This window comes from Schistocerca nitens, chromosome 9 (genome assembly GCF_023898315.1).
Source record: "Schistocerca nitens isolate TAMUIC-IGC-003100 chromosome 9, iqSchNite1.1, whole genome shotgun sequence".
Taxonomy (NCBI): Eukaryota; Metazoa; Arthropoda; class Insecta; order Orthoptera; family Acrididae; genus Schistocerca; species Schistocerca nitens.
The window spans coordinates 321991083-322008379 of NC_064622.1; positions in this window are offsets into that span (position 1 = coordinate 321991083).

Consider the following 17297-nt stretch of genomic DNA (forward strand, 5'->3'; position numbering starts at 1 on the left):
TCAGAATGCAGATCCACCAGATGGCTTGATGGGGAGTCACTCGATAAACGGAACGATTACCTTTTATTCATATAACCAGCAACTGGGATTGTTGCATTTCTGACTTATTAATACTAGATTACTTGCCATATCTTCGAGGTCTCCATGACGTTGTCTTTCAACAGAATAAAACGAGACTGCGCTGTCAGAGATCTACAGACACACTGAGTATATTCGAGTGTTGCCATGGCCAGCAACTTCTCCGGGTCTCTCACCCATTGAAAACATCCACTCTTGGATTGTCAAGAGATGATCACGCAACCTCTGGAAAGACACTAGGATTGATAAGATCTACCACCGACCTGAAGAAGCATTTGTTGATGCATACGTAACTATACTCAATATGATTTAAATTCGATGCCCGGTCGGGTTCCAGCTGTTGCTGCTGCTAGAGGTGACAATTCCGTGTAATACATTCTGACCTCGTATACCGCCACATCATATAACCTTCCTACATCCATACATGCACAGTAAGTACTTTTTGGTGCTGCAGTTTCAATGCCCAATATCGTGGAAGTCGAAATCCACGTCTCCGGTGGATGTCCTTATTTGATTTCGTTCATAGCCACCAACCTATGGTTTCATTTGCAATTAGAGGTCATTTTAAGGTTAAAATAACAAACGAAAATTTTACAGAGTGTTTCATAACAATCAACATTCAGCAACAACAAAAGCACCTATTCAATGTGTTCATGTGTGGTTACTGGCAGTGCATCCACCGCAGAATTACCCAAAACGAAAACTTATCCCCATTTAAGTTCCGCGTATTTCTCACTCTCTCATCTCCACCACTTCTTTGCGAACTGCCAAACTCTGCCATTTCGCGGTATTAAGTCTCCTCCAGGTGAGCCAGTTTCATTTCAAATAGTCGCTGGTGAAGGTATTGTTATAAAGCCAACAAAACTATACGTCACAATTACAAACTCTTTTTTAAGTCAAATAAACTTGTCTTCAATTAAAAATTTCATTTTAGGCCAAGTTTACGGAAGAACCGAAAGGAAAATTGAAACGCCTCACAATTTGCTTGTTTTGTTCGCTAGCGAATCGTATTTATAATAGTTTGACTGAACTGGGTCTAAATAAGTGTAGAAGGGCTAAAAGTATACAAAACAAAAATCACGACAAAAATTTGAGAACAAGAACTGAACAGTTTGTTGTTGTCATGTCCTGAAATGTTTGTTTCTCCAGGAGAATACAAACCACAAATCGTCCTTTGTCAAGGCAACTTACTTGGAAGTCATCGATACATTTGTATTGATGAACTATCTACTTCACATTACTTAAAAACAGTCCTTTATGTAAAACTAGATATCTGAATCGGTGTATTGAGAACTCGTGCTTCAGTTACCTGAAAATGTTTTTCAAACAAACTGCTCTCTAATAAGTTGAGCAGTGCTCTCGCCTCTGGGTTGGTGTCAGCTATTATGTAATCGCGACTGAGAGACGGTTCTTACTTTCTATAAACAGTTAGTAATACTCGGCACAATTTTTGAAAACGAAACCTAAAGCGGAAACAACAGTCAGACGACGAGGGTTCGTAGAATAAATGAAAGTATCCCGTCTGCTAGGAATAAAAATGGAAAATTTCAAGTAAATTAATGTTCCAGCCCTATGCGAAATGTTACGTACCATCAGAACCCACTATCCCTTCGTCAGAATTTGGTTTCTGATGGAGAATGGAACTTCCACATCACGTAGGTCGACTACGTGCAATCGGTGATTTCAACAGAGCCATGTCACAACTTTTACTTTTACATCTAGTGTCACTTGACTCTGCATAATTAGTCAGCCACACAACATACGAAGGGCCTTCAGTAATTAATGGTACACATTCTTTCCTGAAAGCAGGTTGTTTTCATTCAGGATCCCAATACACCATGTTATTCCCCAATCTTTTGACTAAAACATCGTATTTTCCATCATGATGGCTGTTCGCTGCGACGTTCTTGCGCCATGTTACTAGTGGGAGAGATTGTATGGTCTTATAGTGCCACTCTACTTCTCGAAGTCGGCGCCAACGTCTAGTTGCATCACTTACCTCTCTATCATCCAGTTAGAGCTTCCCGTCGAGTACATTTTTCATTGGGCCGAACAGCTGGAAGCCAGGAGGTACGAGGACATGGCTGTAAGGTGAATGAGGAAGACATTCCAGTGACGTTTTGTGAGTTCGTCTCTGGTACGCAGACTCGTGTGAGGCTTTGCGTTGTCATGAAGGAGGAGACGCTCTTATGGATTTTTGCGGTGATTGACACTCTGAAATCGTTTTTCGATTACCCCATGGTAAACTTCAGAATCGATCGGTGTACCATGAGGGAGGACGTCAAACAGATTAACGGAAACACAGACATTCACTTGAACAGGGAAGAGTTCGATTGCGATCCGTCGATAACCCCGAGTGAGAGTGTACGCACGTTCAAACGTCGCAGGAGTCACACCGGAATTCGGCCGATTGGCACGAGGGAAATCGGACACGTTTGCGCGACCTTGCTGCAATTTTGACAGACGCCTCGCCCAACGACTCACGGTGCTTTGCTTCACTGCTAGGTCTCCGTAGACATTCTGCGAGTGACTATGAATATCAGTGACGCTCTGGTTTTCCGCCGAAAGAAACTTAATGACAGCTGTCTGCATGGAACGCGCCTCCGTGACAGAGGCCATTGTGAAGGCAACGAATAGTGCCGCCACCTACCGTAACTTTATGAAAGTACAGTGGCTGAAGAGGAAATATACCAGAATGTCAAACAACAAATTCCGCAATTTTTCAACCGAAACTGGCATAGCAAAAAATGTGTTGCCCCTCGTATAATCACACATCATCACAAAGAAAGCAGGACTTGACAGATGTGAAAATTAACGAACTATGAGTTTAATAAGTCACGGCTGCAAAATACTAACGCGAATTCTTTACAGACGAATGGAAAAGCTTGTAGAAGCCGACCTTGGGGAAGATCAGTTTGGATTCCGTAGAAATATTGGAACACGTGAGGCAATACTGACCCTATGACTTATCTTAGAAGCTAGATTAAGAAATGCCAAACCTACGTTTCTAGCATTTGTAAACTTAGAGAAAGCTTTCGACAATATTGACTGGAATAATCTGTTTCAAATTCTGAAGGTGGCAGGGGTAAAATACAAGGAGCAAAAGGCCATTTACAACTTGTACAGAAACCAGATAGCAGTTATAAGAGTCGAGGGGCGTGAAAGCGAAGCAGTGGTTGGGAAGGGAGTGAGACAGAGTTGTAACCTCTCCCCAATGTTATTCAATCTGTATTTTGAGCAAGCAGTAGAGGAAACAAAAGAAAAATTCAGAGTAGGTATTAAAATCCATGGAGAAGAAACAAAAACTTTAAGGTTCGCCGATGGCATTATAATTCTGTCAGAGACAGCAAAGGGCTTGGAAGAGCAGTTGAACGGAATGGACAGTGTCTTGATAGGAGGATATAAGATGAACATCAATAAAAGCAAAACGAGGATAATGGAATGTAGTCGAATTAAGTCGGGTGATGCTGAGGGAATTACATTAGGAAATGAGACACTTAAAGTAGTAAAGGAGTTTCGCTATTTGGGGAGCAAAATAAGTGATGGTGGTAGAAGTAGAGAGGATATAAAATGTAGACTGGCAATGGCAAGGAAAGCGTTTCTGAAGAAGAGAAATTTGTTAACATCGAGTATAGATTTAAGTGTCAGGAAGTCGTTTCTGAAAGTATTTGTATGGAGTGTAGCCATGTATGGAAGTGAAACATGGACGATAAATAGTTTGGACAAGAAGAGAATAGAAGCTTTTGAAATGTGGTGCTGCAGAAGAATGCTGAAGCTGAGATGGGTAAATCACGTAACTAATAAGGAGGTATTCAACAGAATTGGGGAGAAGAGGAGTTTGTGGCGCAACTTGACTAGAAGAAGGGATCGGTTGGTAGGACATGTTCTGAGGCATCAAGGGATCACCAATTTAGTATTGGAGGGCAGCATGGAGGGTAAAAATCGTAGAGGGAGACCAAGAGATGAACACGCGAAGCAGATTCAGAAGGATGTAGGCTGCAGTACGTACTGAGAGATGAAGCAGTTTGCACAGGATAGAGAAGCATGGAGGGCTGCATCAAACCAGTCTCAGGACTGAATACCACAACAATAGCAACATATTGTGTCAAATTATAGTCCTCTGGAGAAACTGTTACGAAACTCACAAAATATCGTCACTGACACGACTTTTCCAGTCGATAGTAAGCGAAAATGAAGTGGCAGAAGAGATGCAATAGTGTAGCAAAACGCACAATATTTGTAGATACAAACAGTAGGTTAATGAATCGAATACAGAGCGTAAGAAGAATCTACAACAGTAACCCGTGCATTATACTCGTACTATCCGAAACAAACAAAGCACTGCTAAAAATGTGCCGTCGTGGACTCTCAACCTATCTGAGAAGACGTCAGCCTTCGCCACTCCTTATCTTTGTAAGTTTCCTAGCCTGAAGAGCTGCGCCTCATCTCTCGGCGCTAATTGAATTCAAAACTTCTGAGAACTTGACTCCTGAGGCGCAGCAGTTTGCTGCCATTCATTCCGCTCCGCCGCGAACCCGCGCCTGCCCTACGATCTGCTGGCAGCTCCGCGAAACGGCCGCCTATTGTACGGTGGGTGAGCTGCCCTCGGTGGCACCTGTCGCAGATTGCCGGCCGCCCGCTTCACTGGCGTGTCTTACGGCACTTGCTGCGGCACGGCCACGGAGCCCTTCCCAAAAGTGCCGTCGTAACACTGAAAGCAAATGTCGCCATGCTCTTTACTGTTCAGCCGGATTACTCCGTCCTTACACTGCTCTCCTCTTTGGGGTGAAGGAAAAGGGGAGAGGGGAAGAGGTATCTTCGTGGAGACGAGGTCCTCTAGACTCCAAGGGCATCTGATTGCTCGCTGCAGTGGACTAAATCTTCAAAGGAATTCTTCAGCAGCTGTGCATAATGGGCAATTTCATTTGCATTACCCTGTCCCCTTATTACCGTCGTTACCTCACGCTGCAGGATGTGCTGCGTAGTGGTAAAGGGTGTAAAAAAATTAAATTCATTGATCTTATGGCACTGATGACCAGGAGTCCCTACCTGGGGAATTTCGGCCACCGAGTTGCAAGTCGCTTCAGTTGAAGTCGCACTGGGCGACTTACGTGTTGATATCGATCAGATGACGATAAAGACAACACCCAGTCCCCGACCACCCCTTACCCGGCTAGGAATCGAACACAGGCCGCTGCATGCCAGTCGGATGCACTGACAGCTCAGCTAATGGGAGGGAATTCTCCAAGTTCTTAACTTGTATTATAGGTTCTCAATATCTAACCTGTTTGTGTGAGTAAATGTCAGTATATGTGTGAAGTTCATTAGATTCGCTGCTCCTACTGGTCGGAAAGGTGAAACAACAGCAAATCGCACTGTAAATCTGTTCATTGTGTTTCCCATCTGCTGGTGTGATGCAACAATGCAGAGCAAGTGTTTTGTCTACATAGTCTGATGCGCCTGCGTTATGTCCTCAACGGTAATTGGGGAGATGAGAGGTGGATTCCAAAAATGGTTCAAATGGCTATAAGCACTATGAGACTTAACATCTGAGGTCATCAGTCCCCTAGACTTAGAACTACTTAAACCTAACTAACCTACGGACGTCACACACATCCATGCCCGAGGCAGGATTCGAACCTGCGACCGTAGCAGCAGCACGGTTCCGGACTGAGGTGCCTTGAACCACTCGGCCACAACGGCCGGCAGAGGTGGATTGGTTCCGATTCTGTAATGTGTATGTTTACCCTGGGGAAGGAGGCTAGGTGTCTGGTAATTTATGTATAGTGGAGAGTAAGTTATATGTTTGTGATAAATGTCTGTGGCAAAGAGATAAAACCATGGTTATGAACAGAAAATAGTGGGAGAGGGTGGGAGGAAACAGGGATCGCAGATATGCGGAAGGATATGGGATACGTTAATAGAGTGAGATTCCCTGCTACCTTACTTTCTGGCTTGTGCAATTGCCCGCTAGCATGTAGCCTGGTAGTTGGCTTACTTGCTGGGAACTGTGCAGATTCTCCGCCGTAGTCCCAGTTATATTTGCTTCGTACGGTTCTCTGAATGCCACCTGTAATGGCCAGTCGGGAACCCGTTCGGCGTCTGACGTCACAACTTGCAAAGCAGCTCTCACTAAGAACACTTAAGCCACAAGACAAAACAGACTGCAGTGCACCGGACGGCTGCTAAGCAATGTTTCCCAAACTAGTTTTTAAAAAAGTTATTACGTTTTGCATCTCATAGCTTAGTTCATAGCTTCATAATGCACTGTGTAGTTGCTTCTAAATTAAGCAACCTACTGCAAGAAATTCGAGTTTGTGAGTGGTGCATATTATGTCATACGTTATTGCTTAGGAAAAATAGTTCTCATATTGACTTACTCTTTACATAGGGAGGAAAGGTATATCTCTTTCTGCTCTCAAGAAAATGGATTGCGTATAGCGCACTCCGTATTGCTCACGTTCCCAAACGATAGTGTAAAAATTGATTGAAGTATATCTTACATCCCTTATGTATTATAAACTTTTAGAAATATAGAAGCGAGATTTTGCAAAATGACATCACATGAAGAGAAGAGTATTTTGCCGTATCATTTTTATGCAATACTTCCTGATATACAGGCATACAAAAGTAATTACAGATTTTTTCGATGGAATAGTGGAATTTTATAACAAAATGTTTCAGGTTTCGCCACAATTTCAACTACACTAGAATGTTAGTGAAATGAATCTTTGAAAACTCTGCTGTTTTGGCAAAAGGGGCAAATTTTAACATAGAAACACGATATGATTTTGTTGCTCAAAACTCTCACTACTGAAATTAAAAATATCAAAAGTAAAAAATGTATGTAGAAAACATATCGCCACTTCTGTTGACATTTCGGTGGAATTCTGTACCTCAGTGTATTTTCAGTAACGAATGGCTGGACCAAAAAGTTGCCGGAGGATATTATTTATCTCATTGCTCTGAGAAGTATAAAACAAATTCACAAGGTATACTATCTTTTAGTTCCCGATCGTATATAGGGGGTAGGAAGTTACTCTTTCAGCTTAAATATCTCTTAGTCCACCTATGCCGTGCGTCGAAAACTTCCGCAAAGTTTTGATATTATTCGAATTTGTGACTCTCTGGTAGAATCGGTGGTTATGTAGAATCTTTCCCAGAAGGCTTGTGGTGCGAATGTGGTCTGAGAGGCGGCGAGTGACGTGCAACGACGGGAATACTGAGTTAGCAGCTGCACGAGGAACGTGGCAAGCGGGACCCTGGGCTGGGAGCAGCCTGTGTATGTGTCGGAGAACGACTTGGCCGAACCTGTAGAAGTCGCGCAGCCTAGCTGTAGCTGAGAGCCGTATTTGGAAACTTGTAATTTGGATGGTAGCTCCCCTTTAGCATGCAAGAGCGCTTCGGTTGCGCAATATTGGTGTTACCCGAAGGAGATCCACGGTTAAAGCAACGGCTGGAGGCCTGTACAGCCGTTACTATACTGTCACTGAGTCCTGGTTTCATTTACACGCAAATACTGGATAGCGCCACGTGAAGCTGATTAACTTTATTATAGAGTACTTGCTGATCTGTGGGTTTTAGTTGCTCGTATTGCCAAATTGTAATAGAATATGATCTTGTGGAGCGTCATTAGTTCCACTATTTCGTGACTGGTCATTTGTTTGTTTCAACTGTTCATGTTACAAAGTTCTCACTAAGTTTTCGCCGGTTGGGGACATCACTCTGTATACGTGTGTGGGACCAGTGGTAACTGATTTACGTTTCAGGTCTGTTCACACCAGTTTAATTATGTGTGTACTGTATTGCCAGGAAGTGTACGCAAGACTGACGTGTGAAATAAAATTAGATTGTAAGATTGTGGTTTCTGTAAACCAGGTAGCAGCGGATGAATTGTAATGCTGCAGATTTCTTCTTGAATTAAGTAATTGCCTTTTGTAATCGAACAGTTGATGTCTCTTACTTTGGCGTCCATCAAAATGAGTTTTGTCCCTAAATGTGTTTTGAAATTTCTCGGTACTCCAGCACACAAAATGAGCAAATTTTAAATTGTGGCACGAGAAAAACTGGAGTGCAAAACACTTGTGATAACGGCGACCCGCTGTAATCTGTTGTGCTTTTGCTAAACTGGATTTATCTGAATATTGTTTTTAGTTCATAGAATGAAGGCTTTCACGGCAGGTGTTGTCATCACTTTACACTTCTGGGCTGAGATGCCGTGGTCCAAACATAGAACTCTCCCATGACGTTTCGCCTTCGACTGCAGAAGGCATCCTCCGAGGACAATCGGCGAACTGCAACGAGAGCGCGAGTAAGCGCCGTATATGTAAGCGATCCAGATACAAGAATTCAATTCACTATGGAAAAGGAAATCGATGTCACCTGAACTTCTTAGATGTGACTGTAATCAAACGAGAGGACGGATCATTGGGTCATAAGGTTTTCAGAAAAGACACATACACTGATCGTTACCTGCAGAAAGATTCTAATCACCACCCAAGATATAAAGAGGGGTGATTAAAACATTAATAGACAGGGTGCACAAAATATGTGAACCAGCTCACTTGGATGGTGAGATTGAACACCTTAGAGCGACCTTCAAGAAGAATGAGTATTCCAACAGAGAGATAGATCGAGCACTACGCCCTAGACTGACAACCAGGACGGACAAGGATCGACACCAACCCAAGGGGAAAGTGTTCTTACCATTCATCAGTAAGGTCACTGACCGCACTGGAAAAATTTTAAGCAAGTACGATGTGGAAACTGTTTTCAGACCCACCACGAAAATAAAAGAATGTTTAAGATCCGCTAAAGATAAACGACATCCTCTAGCTACACCAGGTGTCAATAAAATTCCGTGCAGTTGTGGAAAGGTCTATATAGGCTCAAAAAAAGAAGCGTCAACACCCGTCTGGGTGAATATAAAAGGAACTGCGGCCTCGGACATACTGATAAATCGGCTGTAGCGGAACATGTGTTTCAGGAAGGTGATCATGAAATTATGTTTAGTGAGACGACCGTCCTAGCAAAGACGTCGCATTATTATGAGCGAATGTAGGGAGAGGCCATTGAGACTGCCAAACACAGCAATAATTTTAATAGAAAAGATGAAGGCATTAAGCTGGATAAGATATGGATGTCAACATTGCAGCAACAGCGTGACAGTCGATTAATTTCAATTGAGAAAGTTGGCAATATCAGAAATCATGCCACAGCCGACGTCACGTGATTGACAGCGGCGCCCTCTGGATGGCTTATATACAGGGTGAGTCACCTAACGTTACCGCTGGATATATTTCGTAAATCACATCAAATACTGACGAACCGATTCCACAGACCGAACGTGAGGAGAGGGGCTAGTGTAATTGTTTAATATAAACCATACAAAAATGCACGGAAGTATGTTTTTTAACACAAACCTACGTTTTTTTAAAATGGAACCACGTTAGTTTTGTTAGCACATCTGAACATATAAACAAATACGTAATCAGTGCCGTCTGTTGCATTGAAAAATGTTAATTACATCTGGAGATATTGTAACCTAAAGTTGACGCTTGAAACCTCCGACGTTCAGTTGAGTGTTGTAACAAACACGGGCCACGGTCGGCGAGCAGCATCTGCTGGGACATGTTTACGATGACGACCGTGTCTACGAGTGTGGCTGTAGTGCACTGTTGTGGTTTGGTCTAGCTGTCGCAGTGTCCGCATATAGCGCTTGCTGCTATTGTTATTCTGCATTCGTCTCCGCACGCAGACCAACTGTAGTACACCGTGTTACCAGACGTCTGTGATAGTGTAGTGTTGTAGGAACTGTGACCATGGTGTATTCGAACTCTGTAAAGGCGGAGATGATACTCATCTATGGCGAGTGTCGACGAAATGCAGCTGAAGCCTGCAGGGTGTATGCAGAACGGTACCCGGACAGAGAGAATCCAACGTGCCGCACATTGCAAAACATCTACCGCCAACTGTATGCAACAGGTATGGTCGTAGCACGCAAACGGGTCCGTAACAGGCCCGTCACAGGAGAAGCGGGTGCAGTTGGTGTGTTAGCTGCTGTTGCCATGAGACATTGCGAGAGCCGGTGGACTGAGTCAAAGTAGTGTCATGCGCATACTGCATCGTCACCGCTTTCACCCGTTTCATGTGTCGCTACATCAGCAATTACATGGTGATGACTTTAATCATCGAGTGCCATTATGTCAATGGGCATTAACAGAGAATGCGTTGCAGTTCTACCTGTTTACCGATGAAGCGGGTTTCACAAACCACGGGGCAGTGAATCTACGGAACATGCATTACTGGTCCGTGGACAATCCTCGCTGGCTCAGACAGGTAGATCGACAGCGACCGTGGACTGTAAATGTATAGTGCGGAATCATTGGCGGCCACCTCATTGGTCCTCACTTCATTGCAAGGGCCCAAACACCTGCAACATACATCGCGTTTCTAGAGAATGATCTGCCAACGTTGCTCGAAAATGTCCCACTGGAAACGCGTCGACGTATGTGGTATCAGCATGATGGTGCACCTGCACATTCCGCAATTAACACTAGGCTGACCCTTGACAGGATGTTCGACGGGCGTTTCATAGGACGTGGAGGACGCATAAATTGGCCAGACCGTTCTCCTGATCTCACACCTCTAGACTTCTTTCTGTGGGGTACGTTAAAGGAGAATGTGTACCGTGATGTGCCTACAACCCCAGAGGAAGTGAAACAACGTATTGTGGCAGCCTGCGGCGACATTACACCAGATGTACTGCGGCGTGTACGACATTCATTACGCCAGAGATTGCAATTGTGTGCAGCAAAGGATGGCCACCACATTGAACATCTATTGGCCTGACATGTCGGGACACACTCTACTCCACTCCGTAATTGAAAACGGAAACCACGTGTGTACGTGTACCTCACCCCTCATGGTAATGTACATGTGCGTCAGTGAAAAAGACCAATAAAAAGGTGTTAGCATGTGGACGTAATGTGCTGTTCCAGTCTCTTCTGTACCTAAGGTCCATCACCGTTCCCTTTGGATCCCTACGTAATTCGGTGCTCTCCGATACACACGATCGAACAGCGGAAGAGTGGTACTCAAGCGTCAACTTTAAGTTACAATATCTCCGGATGTAATTAACATTTTACAATGCACCAAACGGCACTGATTACGTATTTGTTTATATGTTCAGATGTGCTAACAAAACTAACGGCGTTCCATTTAAAAAAACGTAGGTTTGTGTTAAAAAACATACCTCCGTTCATTTTTTTATGGTTTGTATTAACCAATTACACTAGCCCCTCTCCTCACGTTCGGTCTGTGGAATCGATTCGTCAGTATTTGATGTGGTTTACGAAATATATCCAGCGGTAATGTTAGGTGACTCACACTGTATACGGCGCTCACTCGCGCTCTCGTTGCAGTTCGCCGATTGTCCTCGGAGGATGCCTTCCGCAGTAGAAGGCGAAACTTCAGGGGATTGTTTTAAGGTTTGAATTTCTGTCAGTTTGTTATTATAAATTTATTTAAGAGCTACTACATGACTTTTTAATATTGCTTGAGTTGAAACTCTTAGTTAATGTTATAACTGCTGGGGGCTCAAATTTGATACTATTATATCACCGGTATTTTACCCTTTTATAGTGTAAGAATTATCAGCTAAGAATAAGCCTAGTAATAGTTACCCTTTAAAAGAAGAAAAAGATGAAAGCGGTAGGACAATATGTTATAATAACTTTTGGGTCAGAACCGTTTGTTAATAAATTTGTTTTAAAGGGTGTCTAAATTTATGTTAGGCTGACACCTTACCACTCCATCATAGCTCCTACCAAACCACCAGGAAAAAGATAAATAACCTGTTGTCAACTTACAGATAGGTCACAGGATTCTGCAAATTATTAGAGTGATGACAGCTTGATAGCTACGAAATAGTTGTCTGACTGAGAAGTACTAATCAGTTGGCAAAATGGAGTTTTGCTCGAAAAAAAAGCTTATTACCTTTATGAATCACATCCACTAGCTTGTCAAGATGAAAATAAATTATATCTCTAGCATATCAAAAGATATTTGACGTGCGAAGCTTAACGACAGTACTCTGAATGGGGATAGGAACTATGTCCTGTGAATAACTTTCAAATTTCTCAGAGAATTGAAATACAGCAAGAAAATCTGTTTATAGTTAAGACAGCGTTAAAAGGTCCCTAACAGCTCCCAGCCCTGTCTCCCGCTTTCAACTCTGATATGGTAATGGCTGCAGGCGAAGAAAGTGGGAAAGTCCCAGCCCCTCATTGTTAAAAACACACTGGGGTGTAGAACTTCCTCTTAATTACAATGGAACTGCCTATTTATTTCCCCCATGCTTCTTAACTCCTTTTCCTTCTTCAGAGAAACGCCATCAGTTGCCAGCTTTGAGGAACGCTAATTTCTATTGCTGCTGTTGAAAAATTTGCTACTATTGCCAAACATAGGAAAGTTTACAAAGATTCATTTCACTAACATTAAAATGTAAATGATTTGTAATCGATTCCTGAAACAGTGCATTACGAAAGTAGCAACTGAGGATAAAGACAGGTAACAGTTTATAATATAGTCCAATGTAAAAGAAAGGAGTAATTGTTCATTTTCGTTATTGGTAAAGCCACAGTTATTCCTGTTTCACTAATTATCAATGACCCTTCAAAAATTACATTGTCCTACTAAAAAGTCTTTAGCTACTTGTACATCGGGGTAGATTAAGAAGTTTTGCATAGTAGTTGGAAACAACCAGTTCAGTTTGCCGATTATGACCTTTCAGTAAATGAGCATCACTTATTATTTTCAAGGTCACTCCCTCCGCTCCATCCATGATGTACGTCAAGGTGATACCTCAAACTGCATTCTTCAATGTCACCCATCCCACTCCCTACGACAAGGGAACCATGACTCTCTCCCTTATGCTCTTATCGGTTATTTATTAAGACCCGATTGGTTATATAGGACCCCTTTCAAATTACCGCCTTCTCCGTCCTTCCATCTCTCCATGTAGCCTCTATAATTACATGACTCTTATAACAACACTTTCGCAGCCACGTATGTGGTCTCTGCATGCCATGCAGCATGCCTTTGCTGTGGATTGCGACATTGTACATATTATAATTTGAGACCAACTTTCAGTTTCGATATTACTTTCTTGATTCTCCTGGTCTACCTCCGACTAATTTGTGGATGTAAACCACCCTGATCACCCGTAATTTCATCATCACCGTAAGCTTCAAATATACTGTTCGCTTCTTCTGAAGTAACGATATCAGTAGCTACAACATTCTCACGCTCAACCACGGAACGTAAAAGTTTGGTTCAAATGGTTCAAATGGCTCTGAGCACTATGGGACTCAACTGCTGAGGTCATTAGTCCCCTAGAACTTAGAACTAGTTAAACCTAACTAACCTAAGGACATCACAAACATCCATGCCCGAGGCAGGATTCGAACCTGCGACCGTAGCGGTCCTGCGGTTCCAGACTGCAGCGCCTTTAACCGCACGGCCACTTCGGCCGGCGTAAAAGTTTGTCCCTCTTACACAGATCCTCACTTATTTCCGACAAATCACTACAAATTTTATCACAGTTGACTCTGTTAACATCTGCTGATAACTCATTATATTAATTATTTAAAAGTCCATTAGACCCGTTGGTATGTTACAGAAACTATCATCAATAACCCTGTTAGCCTCCACCGATACACCATTATAAATTGCTGCTACTACATCGTTCCACATTAGAAGACACAGCATACATAAATTCCAGCACACTCTAATGTAATTCTTTCTCCTTTACGATTTTTCTAATCTCACATTTCTCCCACACTTTGCATTCTAATGTGCTACCTAACACACTACTTTCACACTCATCCTGAAAAAACCACTAATAATTCATACTTTCATTGAAAGGCCTCGATTCACTTCCATCAATAGAAATAAATGCACCAATTCATTCCACCGAGATATTTAAATCAGTGGCTTCAAACTTAGCAACTCCTAGACCTAAAACATCAGCTTTACCTCCCTTTAAAAGTTAATCATCCATATCGGCCCATACATAATAGAATTCATCACCAGCTGGAGAGACTGTTGCTATGCAGCCTTTGCCAATACCTTCACATACTTCCGTCAATAAATCGCAAAATTCACATCCAGCTGACGATACTGCATCTTCGCCGCCTTCACAGATGGCTTCATCTGCTTCCTCCCATATAAAATCATCCACATCACTGCCACCTATTATACTATAATTGTTGCTACTGACTAGTGCCTCATTAGAATTCGTCATACACCCCACCTGCACCAAGTTCAGATCCACCTCTGCATCTCTTCTTATCACAAAATCTTCCACCAAACACGCATTCATTCCATCATTCACTTCCTTTTCACAAAATAAATTCTCCAGACCCATATCATCATTATCGTATTTCTCAACACATTTTATCGTATTCCTAGCGCCTTCTTTATTGTTGCACTGCTTAAGATTACTCCTAATTTTATTCTTACTTGTAAAACCTTCATCTTCAACATTCTTTTGCCGAATTTTTAACACCCACAGAATTTTTAAAATAACGTGTTGTTTTTTGAACTCTGGTATATTTCATCGCACCAGGACCTGAGATATGGCGATCTCTAATACCCCGATCTCGTATTCTGGCGTTGTATGTCGTGGAGCGTCTGCCACTCGTTCCCGGTTTTGATTTCCACTACGAGAATTCCCATATCCACGTCCCCTCTGAAAATTATGACTACGCTGATAATTGTCATGACCACTATAATTATTGTGGATATTACTATTGTTCCAGTTCTGGTACCCATTAGCCTGTCTGTTGTTCCCACTATGTAGCTTGAATTTCAACGTCTGTTCAAGTTTCTCAATAAAATATAAAGATTCCCCCAACGGAATTTGTCGGACTCAGTCACTTCATAGGTAGTAAATGAAGCACTCATTAAATTTACTCATGACTGTGCGTTGCTCTCAAGATGCCTTTTCGCGAACTTAATTTTTGCCTTTCCGACATTCCTCTCACAAAAACATCTCTACGTGCAGCAATAAAATCAACCGGGTGATATTACCGATCACGTGCAAACATTTCATAGTTTCTGAACTATCCAATAAAACACGTACCACACTAGAAGCCTGATTCGCTGCTAAAGCATTTAATTCTGCACTAGCATTTTTAATTTCATTATTAATCTTCGATTCCAACTTTGTGTACTTTTCACAAACTTTTTTTCACAATTTATCATTCTATCAGACAAATTGTTAACAGATTTACACTCCTCAAGCACGTTTTACTTCTGCGCACAATGTTTCACTTCGCCGGCCACTTCATCCTGTATCTTTTCCAAGTTTTTCCTGAAATATTTTTCCACTGTGTGAACTATGGTGTTAACCAGGCTACTCTCCTCAGAAATATTGCCTGCCTCTTTGTAACTTCTAATTTTGAACCAATTATCCCGTCAATATCACATTCAATTTTCTTCACATCTGCTTTTACACTTTCTGCTACACTTGTATCTACAGAACCTATCTCTGTTTTTATTGAAGTTATCTCTGTACCCAGTACCCCAATTTTAGAGTTTAAATTTATCATAATTTCCCTTAATCATGCCATTGGATCCTTCTCACGATACGTCGTAAGACTCACAGCACATTAAGCAATTTATATTTCTACGTTTGGCGTCAGAAATGTTCCCTTCTGGGATGAAACTAATTTCGCAAATGCATAGAATGCGAGGAATTCATAGAAATCGATATGCAAATGTAGTTTTTCTGGTCTTGAGTCCAAAGATTGATTTGGTGCAGCTCTCCTTGCTACTCTATTCTGTGCATGCCTCTCCTGGTATTCTTCTATGGTTTTTCCTTTCACATTTCCTTCCATTAGTAAAATGGTGATCCCTTGATATAATATCAACCGACCCCTTCTTCCAGTCAGATTACCAACAATTTTTTCTCCCCAATTCTATTCAGTACTTTCTCATTAGTTACCTATCTAATCTTAAACATTCTTCTGTAACACCACATTTTAAAGCTTCTCTTTATCTGACCAGAAGTTGTTTTCCTCCTGGCACCGAACTTCACCATTTCCCACAGTATATAAATTTATCCTACCCATTTTCCTTTTCAAATTTTCTAATCTAAGGAATCCACCATTACACGCTCCGATCCGTAGAACGGTAGTTCTGTTTCTCAAAAAATGGCTCTGAGCACTATGGGACTTAACATCTATAGTCATCAGTCCCCTAGAACATAGAACTACTTAAATCTAGCTAACCTAAGGACATCACACAACACCCAGTCATCACGAGGCAAAGAAAATCACTGACCCCGCCGGGAATTGAACCCGGGAACCCGGGCGCGGGAAGCGAGAACTCTACTGCACGACCACGAGCTGTGGACTTGTGTTTCTCATGACGTCGACAAACTCCTCATTTTACCCAAGCGTGCCCCACCATCATTCAAAAATACAAAAGAGCTGCAGGCCCTCCAGAAAAATTACGGCATTAACTTCGTCTTGCTTTCAGCCATTCACACTTCCAGCGCAGCAATGCCGTTTTGGATTATGTTAAAAGACCAGAACAGTCAATCATCCGGATAGTAGCCCCTGCAACTACTGGAAATGCTACTGCCCCTCTTCAGGAACGACACGTTTGTCTGGCCTCTCAACGGATAGCCCCGTATTGTGGTTGCAAGTACGCTAGGACTATCTGTATCACTAAGGAACGCAAGCCTCGCCACCAATGGCAAGGTCCATGATTCATTGGGGCAGAGCGGAAGGAATAGTTATACAGCGACAGTAGATTTCAGAAAAGTAGAGTCACCAACCTGTGTGTATATTTGCACCGAAGAATCGTTTGCCGCACGACGATTTTATGTAAACAGCATACATTTCCTGATAATTAAAGGTTACGTATGGTACAACCGCCTTTTATTGGTATTGGTTAATATTTTGTAAGCAAAGATTTTTTAATATATTTGCTGAGCCTTATTATTTTGTCCCTTGTCACTTGATTCCCAGGCAATCCGATTGAGTAACTGGCTACAACAGCTAATTCATGTACTCCACTTGTATAGTTGCAACAAGCTGCCGTGTTTCCGCCGAGTGAGCAGCATTGTGCAGCACGGATAATCCATTCTGCTGACGACTCGCCGCATGCCGCAACACGGGTATCACACGTTGTGATGAGCCGCTGTAATG